The sequence below is a fragment of the Pinus tabuliformis genome, chromosome 5_1 (genome assembly GCF_031772625.1).
Source record: "Pinus tabuliformis cultivar Carrire ecotype Pingquan chromosome 5_1, CPIR1, whole genome shotgun sequence".
In the NCBI taxonomy this organism is placed as follows: Eukaryota; Viridiplantae; Streptophyta; class Pinopsida; order Pinales; family Pinaceae; genus Pinus; species Pinus tabuliformis.
The window spans coordinates 930,866,915-930,883,104 of NC_142305.1; positions in this window are offsets into that span (position 1 = coordinate 930,866,915).

Below are 16,190 nucleotides of genomic sequence, written 5' to 3' on the forward strand. Positions count from 1 at the left end.
ATAAATGGGCGAATCCCCATGATACATAGGAAAAATGGGAAGCGATTTTATCAATAATATAACATGTATATATAATTTTTTTGGAGAATCTCTCACCAAATTATATTATCTTGTAAAGTCATGGCGAATCTTTCACTGAATTATAAAATCTTGTAAGATCTTGGCAAATCTTTCACTAAATAATAAAACCATGTGAAGTCTTGGCGAATCTTTTGTTAAAGTATGAAACCATATATGATAATAGGAAAACATATTCATTAAACTGTAATATACTAACATACATGTTTGGAAAAAGAAACATAATTTTCTCTTCCTACAAACAATGTTGCAAGTTTTAGTGGCCATGTTTGTCAAGGTTCTTACTGTGCACTCTTTCATAGCCTTCTATTAGTTTTGATAATATTCCACAACAAAGTTCTTGTAGGTGTTGATCTTGACCACCAGTTCTGTCAAGGTAGGAGAGATTAATCTTTTCTCTACCACTTTTGTCAAGCTATCAAATTTCTTTCTTATTCCATAGACTCCAACTACGAGATAAAAAAAAAAACATCAAGTTTGTTTACCCCAAAAAGCCAACAAGTAGCAAGCCCCAACTATATAATATAAGAAAGTAGTAGGTATCCCAAAGGTCTAAAGGGGATCTAATGGAAAGAAGTGACCGTTGTCAGAAGCCTTCAATCAATATATAAATATATAAATATAGATTTATTATTATTTTAATTGAAGATCTTCAATTAAATAACAAAATTTAATTATGTCTTTCCCAATATAAATTGCTTATTAGAATAATTCACTACCTTCATACATCTTGCATTTTTTAACACCGTTGTAGCATGTGGATTAATTTTCTTTTTGGTGCACAATCTCTGCCTTTTAGGACAATATGGTGCAATGGCCCAACCCCTATAGATCATTACGACAAACTAAGAATAACAAAGAAGATGAAAGGTTGTACAAACCAACATATTTTTCAAACAACTAATCCAACATCAATACCTTAACTTTTTCATAAAGATATCATATTGAGAACGTTTGAAAAATTGTGGGAAATCTAGGCAACGACTATCTCTCTTCTGCGAAGGTGATGCGGAAAGAGTGATAAGATTTCACTGTTTTGAACCTTTTTTTTTGTTAAATAAAAAAAACCAATATTAATCGAGATATTGGTATTTTTTGGTAAATTTTGTGAAGTGACTAAATGTAGCTTTAACCATTCACCTTAAGATGTTTTTTACAATATAATTTCCTAAGTCTATTTAATATCTTCATTATCATAAAAACCAACCTATATCCATCTTAACTCCACATCTACCACTCTTAGATGGATGAAATCTATTTATCCCTCTCAGACCCAGAATTAAGATGGATCTAAGTTAATAGAATTTCCACTTTAAATAGTCTATGCTCACATGAATACCATGTTATTACCATGGGTTATCATAAACCTGGAGCTTAAAAACTACTATTAGTAATTTATAAAAATTAATAATTGATTTTTATTTTTATTTTTATTTTTATTTTAACCAAGTTAAAATGTTTAAGTGACATTAAATTACAAGATCCATTTTTATTCTTGATCTACCAAGCCTCGAGAGGGATCAAATATTTTTTCACTCTATGCTACTTTGCATATCATGATATTTGATCCCTCTCGGGGCTTAGTAGATCCAAAGTAAAGATGGATCTATGCTGGTTTAATTCCCCCCTTTAAATAGGCTACATTCCACGTGAATACCATGGTTCAATACCATGTGCCATCTTTATTTTTATTAATACTAATATTCGGGTTAATAATGTTTTTTTGCATGGTATTAATAATAATTTGGCCCATGGTATCTGGCCCATAGGCTTCACCTAAATATAGCGCATTTTTTGAGTGTCCTTATATATAAGGTGACTTATGGAGTAAATATAAAAAATATTTTATTTATTTACCATACCTCTCATTTATTTATATTTTTATTAATTTACCATACCTCTTTTATAAATATGGTATTTGGCCCATAGGATTCACTTAAATAAAACCTCTTTTTTGAGCTTTCTTAAATAGAAAGAGGGTTATGGACTAAATATAAAAAGAGGTTTTATTTATTTACCATACCTCTAATTTTTTATTTTATTTTATTTACCATACCTTTCGAGTAAGTATAAAAAGAGGTTTTATTTCTTTAACATACCTCCACTTTATTTATATTTATATTTATTTATAACCTTGGGTGTTCCTAAATATAAGGTGACTTTTTGAGTAAATATAAAAAAATGTTTTATTTATTTACCATACCTCTCATTTATTTATATTTTTATTAATTTACCATACCTCATTTATAAATATGGTATTTAACCCATAAGACTCACTTAAATAAAACCTCTTTTTTGATCCTTTTTAAATAGAAAGAGGGTTATGAGGTTTTATTTATTTACTATACCTCTAGTTTATTTATATTTTTATTTATTTACCATACCTTTGGAGCAAGTATAAAAAGAGGTTTTATTTATTTACCATACCTCCACTTTATTTATATTTTTATTTATTGGGACCAAATACTATCTCCCAAACCACCTCCCAAACCAGAAAATGGACGATTGCAAACGAATTTAACATTGCAAAGCAGAAAATCAGGCGATTGTAATGGAATATGACCTCCCAAACCAGGGGAATCGGGTCAAATGAGTCTTTTCATAGTTTATGCACCCTTTTTTTTTTTGCTAAAATGAAAAAAATAATTGTTTTTTAAATAAAAGTTGGGCTAAATATATGAAATGAGTGTTTTATAAAAATTTCACCCCTCTAAAATGAAAAACCCCTTGAATTTCGTAATTGGGCTAAAATTTGCCCCTAAAATTTACCATGCCCTAGGCTCACCTGAAACCTCGCCTTAGATAAGCTGTCGACATTCTTGCTGCTACAATACACTGAGAACAACACTCGGGGAGATTACTCGCGCATACGATAGGGTAGTTGGGTAGTACGGCTAAGGGTACAGTTGATTCTCCTTAGTTAGTGCCCTGAAATATTGGGCCGAATATTATTGTTGGACCCTTATTTATATTGCGATATGTAGCACCTGACACTCCTTTGTGACCATAGTTGTAAGGCCTTCGCGACTCGGGCATGCGAGCGACGGGCGCGCGGCACGGCGGGCGCACAGGGTGCAACGAGCGGGCGGACGTGCGACGGGCGGGCGCCTCTTGTGCGACGAAGTGCGACGGTCATCCGAACCTTATGCGACATTTATATGCGACGATAGCAAGTGACACTTAAAATAAACTAAGTGTTGGGCACTTGTTTATATGCGATGGCAAAGTGAAGTCAAGCCGACGGGTGAAGGTGCTCATATGGGCGTGTTATGTTGGTTTATGGGGTCGGCCTTAAGGCTGGACACCCCCTCCAACCACACGCAAGGATGTGTATAAATAGGTTGAGACTTGAGCTCATTTGGCATCGATCATCGCTTAAGCAACTCGCATATCTCTTCCACACTTGGAGCAGGGGTAAAAGGGCGCAGTTAAGTGCGCATAACTCATGTGCTCAAGGAGGAAGTGCGCAGATTTACCGAGAGCTGGTCGTAGGTTGACAGAGTGCGGTTTTGAGGTGATTGTGTGCAGAACTTAAAGGAGGAGTTCTTGGTGTCTCGGGTGAGCACCCTCCTATCGTAAGAGGTTGGCACATGTATTGTAAAGGTTGTCTTTGCCTTGGTTGTAAATTATTCTAAGTATAGACTTGGAGTTTTGCCAAGTATACTTGATGATGTATTATTGAAGAACAATTATAATATATTATTGTTGGGCAGACTGTTCGGGAGTTGCCCCTACCTTTATACTTGTGTGCAATTGTTGATGTTCTTGGTTAATTGCATATGGATAATGAATGAGTATGGGCTTCATTAAGTATAAAGGATAAATGCATTTTACTTGGTTGCGAAACACAAACTAAGTAAGGACAAGTGAATTAGGCGTAGTCCATGTGCACGAGTATTGTTAAAAATAAAGTGTTCGGTGGTGCCGCACCTCGCCGGCACGGTTGAAAGACTACCGTAGGCTTGGGGGCGTGACAGTTGGTATCAGAGCAAGGTTTGCTCGTGAAGACTTGGAAATTTTACAGGTACTGCAAGTGAAGGAAATCGTTTCACATGAAGTGGAACAAGGGTTGGTTCTGATTGCAGGTAACTTGGTGAAGCTATTGAATGGTTGAAACTAGATTGCAAAAGAGCAAGAAGTTGTTAGAGATGGAAACTGAATCTCAGGTTGGGTCTAGTCATACGATGAAGGATACTACTCTTGGGTTCATTGAAAAGGTGATTGAAAAGATGGAGGCTTTGGAGACTTCTTGGGATAAGAAGATGGACTTGCTTGCTAGAGAGCAAGAGACCAACTTGAAGACCAAGGAAGAGCTTGAAGAACTCCGAGTACAACATGATGAACTCCGAGCACAGTATGAGTACACTGATCTTATGTGTACACAACTTGAAGTAAGGGTCAAAGAGGTTGAGGAATCAAGGGATCAAGGTCTTGCAGAGATCATAAACTTGAGGAAAACCTTTGACTCGGCCAATGATGAGATAGCGGTGTTGAAGAAGGCAGTGAGGCACAACTCAGGTGGAGGAGTACCTCATATGAAAGTCAAGGAACCAGAATCTTATGATGGCACAAGAAATGCAAAGACTCTTGGCAACTTTCTATGGGACATGGAGCAATACTTGGAACGTTTGGGTCTATCCGATGATGAGACAAAGGTCAAGGTAGCTGCTCAGTTCTTAACAAAGGATGCTAAGATGTGGTGGCGAAGAAGGTTAGATCAGATTGCCAATGGTAGTGCTGATGACATTACTTCGTGGGATGACATGAAGAAGGCTTTGCAGACTCATTTCAGTCCTCAAGATGAAACATGGGAAGCAAGGACGAAGATTAAGTACATAAAACAAACTGGAAGCCTACAAGCATATCAACGAGAGTTTGCAAGTGCAGCTCTGGAACTTCCTGACATGACGGAGAGGGACAAGGTGTTTAACTTAATTATTGGGTTGAAGCCTTGGGAACACAATGAAGTGAAGAGGCAGAAGATTAGGACACTTGAAGAAGCTTTTGCTGTTGTTGACAGGTTGGTGGAACATTATGATGAGACTTCTGATGATAGAAAGAAGAAGTCCGAGAAACTGAAAGATAAGAAGAAGGAAGATGCTTCAAAATCAGATGATAATTCGAAGATGAAGAAACGTTTGAAGTGTTGGATTTGTGCTGGTCCACATACGGTGAAGAACTGTCCTTCTAAACAAAAGGTGGCTGCTATTTCACAATCTGATGGAAAGAATGAAGGTGCTTCTGTAGGGATGATGCAGATACTTGGTTCTTCTGCTACTACGGAGGTGGTCTCTAGGAGAGATCCTGAGAGGAACAGATTGGAGTATGTTCAGATGAAGGTTGGAGGTGCTGATGTACTCACTATGGTGGATAGTGGGGCTTCTCACAACTTCATGAGTGAAGATACTGCGAGAAGAATTGGGCTGAAGTTTGTACCAGTGAAGGCACAAATGAAGACAATGAATTCTCCTCCTATGGGGATTCTTGGTATAGCTGAGAAGGTGGACACTACACTTGGTGAATGGACTGGGAAGGTGGACTTCACTATAGTGCGGATTGATGACTATGAAGCTGTATTGGGGATGGAATTCATGAAACAATTTGAGGCTATGGTTGTACCACATTTGAGGAAACTCTACATTTATGATGGAAGGGAAGATGTACCCATTGGTGTTCCAACCATTGGTGTGACAAAAAATTAGGAGGAATGCGAATGGAGGATAAGGAGAAAGTGAACAAGCGGTTGTCCACTGTTGAGGCAAAGCTTGTGGAGCAGTCATTGGTCATTAGATCACTTTCAGATAGCATCTTGGATTTGACAAGAAGGCTAGAGTTGGTGGAGGAGGATGATGATGTTGATGAGGTATATGTGAGGCCGAATATCCAGAAGGAAGACTGGGAGGCATATCTATAAAGGATGGAGATTGAGGATCCTGATAGATGGATTGAGTTGATTAGTGAGGGAGAGCCTTCAGGATCTACTCCCTCTACATCTTCTTAGATGAAAAGAGAAGATGGGGCTCATTGTTAGCTGCTCATGGTAGTGAGTCCTTAAACATGTTGAGCAGGTATGATTGATGGTGCAGGGATGGCTTGGCATCAAGCATCATGACATGTTGCAGATGGATGGAATTTCCATGGATCTGAGCATGGATTGCAGAGATGGATTCTTGATGAGTCGAGGATGTGGCAGATGTTTGAGGAACAGTTGATGAGGACATGAGGATGTTCACTCTCATGGATTGAGCGTGATGGTTGGATTAGCTACCCAACTAGTTCAGACATGGGGTCGCGAAGTGTACAGAGATGTGTTGGCATTATGTTGGAGTATCATGGCAGCAGTTCACATGAGGGCGACACATGATGATTGATCATCATGGATTGAGATGACTTCTGATGTATTGAGATGAGAAGTTGACACATGGTTGAGGTGTGTTAGCACTTGTTGACATAACATGGGCAGTTTTGCACATGGTGATGATGATATGATGGAGTTTGACACATTGTTGCGATGGACATGTAGCTTGAGTTGGAGGGATCAACCTTCCATGGTGGAGAGCAGCATGAGGGGATTGTGACAAGGTGGTCATGGACATCTGATATATGACATACATTAGTATGGAGTATCTTGGTGACAGTTGGTTGCTAAGGTGAAGCATGATGGAGATGGGATTCTACATATGTTGCAGGGATGTTTGCCTTATGTGGAGGAGTCGACATCATGGTTGATGATGATCATGGTGGAGAACTACCGGGATGGTATGTTGTCGAGGACGACAACGATTTCAGGTGGAGGAGGATGTAAGGGCCCGTCGCGGCGGGCGCACACGGGTGCGACGAGCGGGCGGACGTGCAACGGGCGAGCGCCTCTTGTGCAACGAAGTGCGACGGTCATCCGAACCTTATGCGACATTTATATGCGACGATAACAAGTGACACTTAAAATAAACTAAGTGTTGGGCGCTTGTTTATATGCGATGGCAAAGTGAAGTCAAGCCGACGGGTGAAGGTGCACATATGGGCATGTTATGTTGGTTTATGGGGTCGGCCTTAAGGCTGGACACCCCCTCCAACCACACGCAAGGATGTGTATAAATAGGTTGAGACTTGAGCTCATTTGGCATCGATCATCGCTCAAGAAACTCACATATCTCTTCTACACTTGGAGCAGGGGTAAAAGGGCGCAGTTGAGTGCGCATAACTCATGCGCTCAAGGAGGAAGTGCGCAGATTTACTGGGAGCTGGTCGTAGGTTGACAGAGTGCGGTTTTGAGGTGATTGTGTGCAGAACTTAAAGGAGGAGTTCTTGGTGTCTCGGGTGAGCACCCTCCTACCGTAAGAGGTTGGCACATGTATTGTAAAGGCTGTCTTTGCCTTGGTTGTAAATTATTCTAAGTATAGACTTGGAGTTTTGCCAAGTATACTTGATGATGTATTATTGAAGAACTGTTATAATATATTATTGTTGGGCAGACTGTTCGGGAGTTGCCCCTCCCTTTATACTTGTGTGCAATTGTTGATGTTCTTGGTTAATTGCATATGGATAATGAATGAGTATGGGCTTCATTAAGTATAAAGGATAAATGCATTTTACTTGGTTGCGAAACACAAACTAAGTAAGGACAAGTGAATTAGGCGTAGTCCATGTGCACGAGTATTTTTAAAAAGAAAGTGTTCGGTGGTGCCGCACCTTGCCAGCACGGTTGAAAGACTACCGTAGGCTTGGGGGCGTGACAATAGTTCTCTCGACTCTCTAAAGGTTGCCCATTATCTTATTTGCCAGATGAGATCCACCAGTTGGGGTTCAAACGCCACAGTACAATTCAAATCTAACAGTTGGGGTTTTGTCGCTTCCACACCAATCAGATCCACTAGTTGGGATTTTGCCACCACAGTCCAACTCACATTCAGTCGTTGGGGTTTCACAGGAAGATCTGACCCTCTGCGCAGTGAGGCTTGTGGATGCTATAGTCTGGGCCAAATTTTCACAGGACATTGGGCAGGATCAAGTTTTCTGGAATTTGGCCACTGCAGTATTGGTCTGAGGCCTTCCTAGGATGCTTACAAGAGACTTAGCCCATAAGATTCAGGACGACGAGCTGATTGCAGTGGTACCATTCACTTGTCAGTTTAAATTTTCTAGCGGTCCCAATTTTTTTTGAAGTGATGTCAAGTGACCGAGATCTATGTATGGTAGAAACTAGAGCTCAAGTCATGGCCAATGAGAAGATCGAGTGCTTAAAAAAGGTTGGATACTTTTCAGGAAGATCTGCAGAAAATTTCACAATTCATTGCACAAGTCACTACGAGACTGCTGGGGTTGCATCAGGAGGAAATTGGTATTGATGAACACCTTGAAGGAGAATCTAGACATCATATTCACTTCCATGGAAATCACCAACATTCCCACCCTCAGCCACCCAAGCTGGACATCTATTTTGTGGCTCTAATCCGACAGTAGGGGTAGCACAAATGGAACAATATTTCATTCTGAATGATATTCGTGATGATCCAACTAAGCTAGGTGTGGGAGCCCTTTACTTGGACCAAGAGAGATGAAAATGGTGGCAGTGGCATGTGAAATGCTATCCCGGGAACATAACTTGGCAAGTGTTCTCAATCTCCCTTTGTGACGGATTTGACAGAGAGTCTATTTTTTTGGGCCGTCTTACTAAGCTACGACAGACATGCATAGTAAAGCTACGGCAGACATGCATAGTAAAGACTATATTGCAGCCTTTGAGACATTGGCCATCCGAACAGAAGGTCTAAGAGATGCATTCTACTTGGAATGTTTCAAAAGTGGTCTCAAAGAAGCCATCGAAGCAAATGTCCGGATGCACCACCCACCTACATGGATAGATGCTTGCACAAAGGATATCGAAGCGGAACGTGCTTTAGCTACCTATTCTACTCGCCCAAATTTCATAGCCAAGGGTTGCTCCACCCAGGCTCCGGGCCTTGCCCAAACACTTAAGGTTCAAAAGGTGTCTCCAATAGAAATGGCTGAAAGAAGAAAACAAGGCTTGTGCTACTATTGTGATGACAAATACTCCTTGGGGCATAAATGCAAGGAACCAAAATTCTTTCAAATTGATACCACAAATGTAGGTTTTAACCCCGTACAGAAATTACCTGCATACGTATTCTAAATCACAGAAAAATAAACAATGCGAGAGCATAACACATATACACAGAGATTTTCCCTTGGATCCCAAAACCGGGACTACCAGCTTGATTTTTCATTATATTCCTTTCAATGTTACAATACATATTTATACATGCCAGAGCATCCAATACCATGGACCGAAAACCATCGCGTCCAAAACCATGGACCGAAAAACCATAGGTAGGTTCGCCCAACCTAATATTGGGTCCAATTTTTTTTTCCCGGGGCGCTACCCCGGACCCCATAGAGGGGGGCTACCCGCCCCCCTCAAACCCCCTAGACAGGGGGGGGCGGCACCCTGTGACCCCCCCGCTGCGCAATCGGTGCAACAAAGGGGGAGCTCCGCCCCCCCTCTAACCCCCTGGTTCACTACGTAGGTTAGTTGTGGAAAGAATATAACACAACCCAACAATCTCCCACTTTTTGTTTTCTTTCCACATGGGGCCACAGGAGAGCTTAGTCATTTTTCCAGCCCTCAAATGCCCATTTTTTCTCTACACCAAGAGAACTTCTCAGAGCTCACAGATTTTGTCAATGCATCTGCAGTATTCTTCAAAGTGTCCACCTTTACCAGCAACACCTTTTTGTCTTCTATCATGTCCCTCACAAAGTGATACTGAACATCAATGTGCTTTGTCTTTGAATGATAAGCAGGGTTCTTTGCCAAGAAAATTGCACTTTGGCTGTCACAGTCTATTCTTATAGCTCCCTGTACTAACCCCATACTTGAACACAATCTCTACAACCAAATTGCTTCCTTGCTTGCATGAGTGGCTGCCATGTATTCTGCCTCTGTAGTTGATAGTGCCACTACAGATTGTTTCTTACTCATCCAACTGGCTGCACCTCCAAATAGGCTAAACACATACCCACTTGTAGATCTTCTCTGATCCAGATCTCCAGCCCAGTCTGCATCAACAAAGCCACGAATATCCAACACTTTGTCCAATCCTGGTCTTCCTTGGTAGCACAAACCATAATCACTAGTGCCATGCAAATACCTGAAAACCCGCTTCACTGCTGTCCAGTGCTCCTTCCTTGGTTTTGACATAAACCTGCTCAATACTCCCACTGCATGTGCAATGTATGGTCTAGTACAGACCATTGCATACATCAGGCTACCGACTACACTCGCATATGGAAAACGGGACATGTCCTCTTCCTCTTCTTGTGTCTTGGGACACTGTTCAGCAGATAACCTCACACCTACAAGAATAGGAACCTTCACCGGTTTACTATCCTGCATATTAAACCTCTGCAGTATTGTCTCGACATACTTCCTCTGGTTTAACCAGAGCTTCCTCTTTGCCTGATCTCTTTTAATTTCCATGCCCAAAATATAGTTTGCAGCACCAAGATCTTTCATGTCGAATTTGGAGGACAATCGGGTCTTCAAATCTTGGATAATTTCTTTGTCATTTCCAACCAGCAACATATCATCCACATACAAGACTAGATAAATAACACGGTCACCAATTAATTTAAAATACACACAGTGATTTGCTTTGCTTCTGGTGAAGCCAAGTCCCTGTATAAATGTATCAAATTTCTGATACCACATCCTTGGTGACTGTTTTAACCCATATAGAGACTTCTTTAACTTGCATACCAATTCTTTCTTACCCTTCACTGCAAAGCCTTTAGGTTGCTTCATGTAGATTTCCTCTTCCAAATCCCCGTGAAGAAATGTTGTCTTTACATCCATCTGTTCTACCTCAAAATCAAAAGCAACAACAACAGATAAAAGTAACCTAATAGAAGTTACCTTGGCAACAGGAGAAAAAATATCACCAAAATCAATTCCCGGCACCTGGGAATAACATTTTGCTACCAACCGAGCTTTGTATTTCTCCACATTCCCTTTTGCATTTGTCTTCTTTTTGAACACCCATTTGCTGCCAATGGGTTTCCTTCCAGCAGACAACTCCACCAGATCCCAAGCCTCATTTTTGTGCAAAGATGCAATTTCATCAACCATGGCCTCTTTCCAAAGTTTTCCATCCTCTGAATCTATTGCTTCCTTCACAGTTCTGGGATCATCATCAGTAATAGACAAAGCAAAATTTGAACAGAAAGCAGAAGGACTATACCTTTCTAGCTGCCTTCTTTCTTGAACTGATCTTCTCACAGCCGGAGTTTCTGGCTCTTCATCTTTTGATTCCTCCTCTGCTGCAAAGTCTGATTCTTCCTCCTTTAGCTCAAACTCTATCTTCTCAGGTTCCTTTGGTTGGACTTCATGTTTAATAACATCTTTTACCTCTCTGAACACCACATCTCGGTTGTACACAACCTTCCGTGTGACTGGTTTCCAAAGCTTATAACCCTTTAAACCATCCTTATACCCAATAAAGATGCACTTTTCAGATTTACTATCCAACTTGGTTCGTTTCTCCTTTGGAACATGTACATATGCATCACATCCAAATACCTTCAGATGTGAAATAGAGGGTTTCTTACCAGTCCATACTTCTTGTGGAGTCTTATCCTCCAACGCTGATGAAGGTGACCTGTTGACCAAGTAACATGCAGTATCCACCGCCTCTACCCAGAATTCCTATCCTAACCCGGCACCACTGAGCATGCTTCTTGCCCTTTCCATCAACGTCTTGTTCATTCTTTCTGTGACTCCATTTTGCTGAGGTGTATATGGAGTAGTCTTCTGTCGTGCTATACCACACTTCTTACAGAATTCTTCAAATTCCTTGCCGCAAAACTCTCGACCATTATCTGTCCTTAGCACCTTTATCTTCTTCTCTGTCTGATTTTCCACCAGAGCCTTAAATTCTTTAAACCTGTCAAAGACTTCAGATTTCTTCTTAAGGAAATATATCCATGTATTCCTTGAGAAGTCATCTATAAATGATACATAGTACACAAACTTACCCAGTGATGGAACCTTCACAGGTCCAAACACATCACTGTGCACAAGCTCTAATATCTGTTTCGCCCTCTTAGCACCAGAGGGTAAACTCACCTAATTCTGCTTCCCGTATACACAATTTTCACAGAAATCAAAATCCAGAGAGCTATTACTCATACCTTCTACCATACCTTTACCATGAAGTATTCGAAGGCCCTTCTCTCCAATATGTCCAAGCCTTTGATGCCACATCATGGTCTTCTCTCCAGAGACCACTAGATTTTCAGCTCCACTTTCAGGAACCACAAAACTGTTGCACCCATCAACAACAGTGCTACCTTGCAGCTTGTACAGAGTTCTAGTCCGAACTCCCCGCATCAATACAAGTGCTCCCTGAACCATCTTGCAGGTATCCTTCTCGAACGCTGTTTTTACACCTGCAGAACACTCGGAAGTGTTCTAACCCTTCAACTTTACTTTTCCGCGACCAATGATTCTAGCCTTCCTATCATCTCTTAAGAAGACATCACCACCATCGTATTTCTCATACTCGCAGAACCACTCTCTATGGGGAGTGAAGTGAAAGGATGCACCTGAGTCAATCAACCATGCCTCATGATCTACATGTGTACTTGAAGAAGCCAAGTACACATCCCCACCTTCATCTGAGGTGGTTTTTGCCTCTGCAGAAGGAGCATCATCAATCCCTTTCCTTTATCAGGAGCTTTAGATTTACAGTCCCTTTTGAAGTGCCCTTCCTTTGCGCATTTCCAGCACACCACCTTTACAGGTTTTCCTGGAGATTTAGATCTCCCTCTAGATTTAGATCTCCCACTTGATGACTTATTTTTGTTTCTATTATGGGACCGTCCTCGTACAGACAAGGCATCACCATTCTGGCTCTCCATATTTTTCTGTCTCATCTCCTCCGTCAGCAAGGCTGAGACTATTTCATCAAACTGCAAAGCAGTTGCATTGCTACCTATTGCAATAACCAGACTATCCCATGAATCTGGTAGAGAACACAACAAACTGATGCACTTATCTTCATCTGAAATTTTAATATCAATAGACGTTAATTGACTTACCACAGTATTAAATGCGTTCATATGCTCTGTCACCGAGTCTCCATCTTTCGTCCTCAGGTTATACAACTTTTTCCGCAGGAACAGTTTATTCACTAGAGACTTAGATTGGTACAAAGTCCCTAACTTGTCCCATAAAGCCTTCGTCGTAGCTTCCCTTGATACATTCAACAATATTGAATCTGAGACACACAATCGTATTGTGCTCTTTGCCTTTCGATCCAACTTCTTCCATTCTTCATCGGTCACTCCCATTGGTTTAGTACCTGGATCTACCACGATCCACTGATATTTATCCATCAACAGATCCTCCATCTTGAGTTTCCACAACTCAAAAATCTGACCATTGAACTTCTCCATCTCTATCTTTCCGCTGCTCACCATCTTCTTTCACCACCAGAATCGATCTCGCAGATCTCCCACTGAACAGGGTCTACCACAGGCCTGAGCGAAACCCCTCAGCAACAAAGGCGTCCCCTTGAAGCCAAAACAACTTTGATACCAAATGTAGGTTTTAACCCGTACAGAAATTACTTGCATACGAATTCTAAATCACAGAAAAATAAATAATGCGAGAGCATAACACATAAAACACATATACACAAAGAGATTTCCCCTGGATCCCAAAACCGGGACTACTAGCTTGATTTTTCATTATATTCCTTTCAATGTTACAATACATATTTATACATGCCGAAGCATCCAATACCATGTACCGAAAACCATCGCGTCTAAAACGATGGACCGGAAAACCATAGGTAGGTTCGCCCAACCTAATATAGGGTCCAATTTTTTTTTTCCCTGGGCGCTGCCTCAGACCCCGTAGAGGGGGGCTACCGGCCCCCCTCAAACACCCCGGATAGGGGGGGATGCTGCCCCCCCTGTGACCCCCCCGCTGCGCAATCGGCGCAACGAAGGGGGGGCTCCGCCCCCCCTCTAACCCCCCGGTTCACTACGTAGGTTAGTCATGGAAAGAATATAACACAACCCAACAATTGATGTTATTGATCACAAATCATTTGAGGAAGCCCCACCCCTTTGGGTTCCAGAGGACGAAGTTGAGGAAAACCAACAGGAAAATGATCTCACAACTACACCAGAGGAACCAGTTATCTCGCTACATGCTTTGGTGGGCATTTCTGTGCCCCAAACTCTCAAAATCAGAGGCTTTTTAAAACATCGCCCTATAGTATTATTGATTGATAGTGGCAACACTCATAATTTTATCCATAAGTGAGTCGCCGAAGTTGTTCATTTGTTTTGTAAGGAAGTCTCTAATTTCTAGGTCCTTATTGCTGATGGGGGGACCATGAAATGTGAAGGCCGTTGCGAAAATATTAAACTTCAGATGGGAGACTACCACCTAAAGATCCACATGTTTGCGATTAACATGGGTGGTTGTGACATTGTTTTGGGTGTTGAATGGCTTCGCACACTAGGCCCAATCAAAATGGATTTCCAGGAGTTATATATGAGCTTTAAGAAAAATGACCACATGCATACACTCCGTGGACTCTAGCCAGGTGCTCCTTCTATCATCAGCTCGCATCGAATGGAAAAGTTGTTGAAAAAGGGCCATCATGGAGTCATCACCTAGTTTAATGCCATCCAGGCCATAGAATCCACTACTCTTCATATTCATCCTGAGATGCAACAGGTCTTAAACCACCACTAGCAGGTATTTGACAAACCTAAAGATCTTCCACCCTCTAGAGGGGAACATGATCATAACATCACTTTGGTCCCAGGGGCACAACTGTCGAATGTGTGCCCATATCGATATCCTTTCACCCAAAAGAATGAAATTGAAAAAATCATGAAGGAAATCCTTGAAGTCGGTGTTATTCGTCCTAGCATCAGTCCTTATTCATCACTAGTGGTCATGGTGCTCAAGAAATATGGGGAATCATGCATGTGTCCAGACTTTTGGGTGCTCAACAAGCTCACTGTCAAAGACAAATTCCCTATTCCGATTGTTGATGATCTGCTTCATGAACTACATGGTGCTCAATTCTTTACTAAGCTAGATATTCGCTCTGGCTATCACCAAATACGCATGAAAGAAGTAGACATTCCCAAGACTTCTTTCCGAACACATGAAGGCCATTATGAATTCTTGGTCATGCCATTTGGTCTTTGAAATGCCCCATCTACTTTTCGAAGCCTCATGAATCACCTACTGAAACCATATCTCCAAATATTTGTCCTCATTTTCTTTGATGACATTCTCATATACAACCTAACCTTGGAAAAACATCTTCATCATGTAGACCTGATCTTGCAACTGCTCCAGAATCACAAATTATTTGTCAAATTGTCGAAGTTCTCTTTTGGCGTGTAATAAGTCGAGTATTTGGGACACATTGTGGGTCATGGAGGTGTTAGGGTTGGTCCCAAAAGGATACATGCAATGCAAGATTGGTCCCAACCAAAAACCTTGAAGAATTTGAGGGGATTCTTAGGTCTCACTGGCTACTATCGCAAATTTGTCCACAATTATGGTCACATTTCTAGACCCCTCACTAACCTTCTTAAGAAAAATTCATTCCTCTGGGCTGATGCAACACAATAGGCGTTTGTGGCTCTCAAACATGCCATGTGTTCCACTCCAGTATTAGCACAACCCGACTTCACCAAATATTTTGTGATTGAAATGTGATGATTCATGTATTGGTATTGGTGATGTCTTAATGCAGGAAGGTCGACCCTTGGCTTTCACCAGCCAACAACTGAGTGGGAAACATTTGGGACAATCTACCTATGAGAAAGAGATGATGGACATCTTACATGCAGTAGATACCTGTCGACCATACTTATTGCGATGGCGTTTCCAAATCCGCACATACCATCAAAGCCTCAAATATTTTTTGGAGCAACGTCTATCCTCGCCACAACAAAATAAATGGATGGCCAAAATGTTGGGATATGATTATGAGATAATTTACAATAAAGGGCATGAAAATGTAGTAGAAGATGCTTTATCACACCAATTTGAGGAT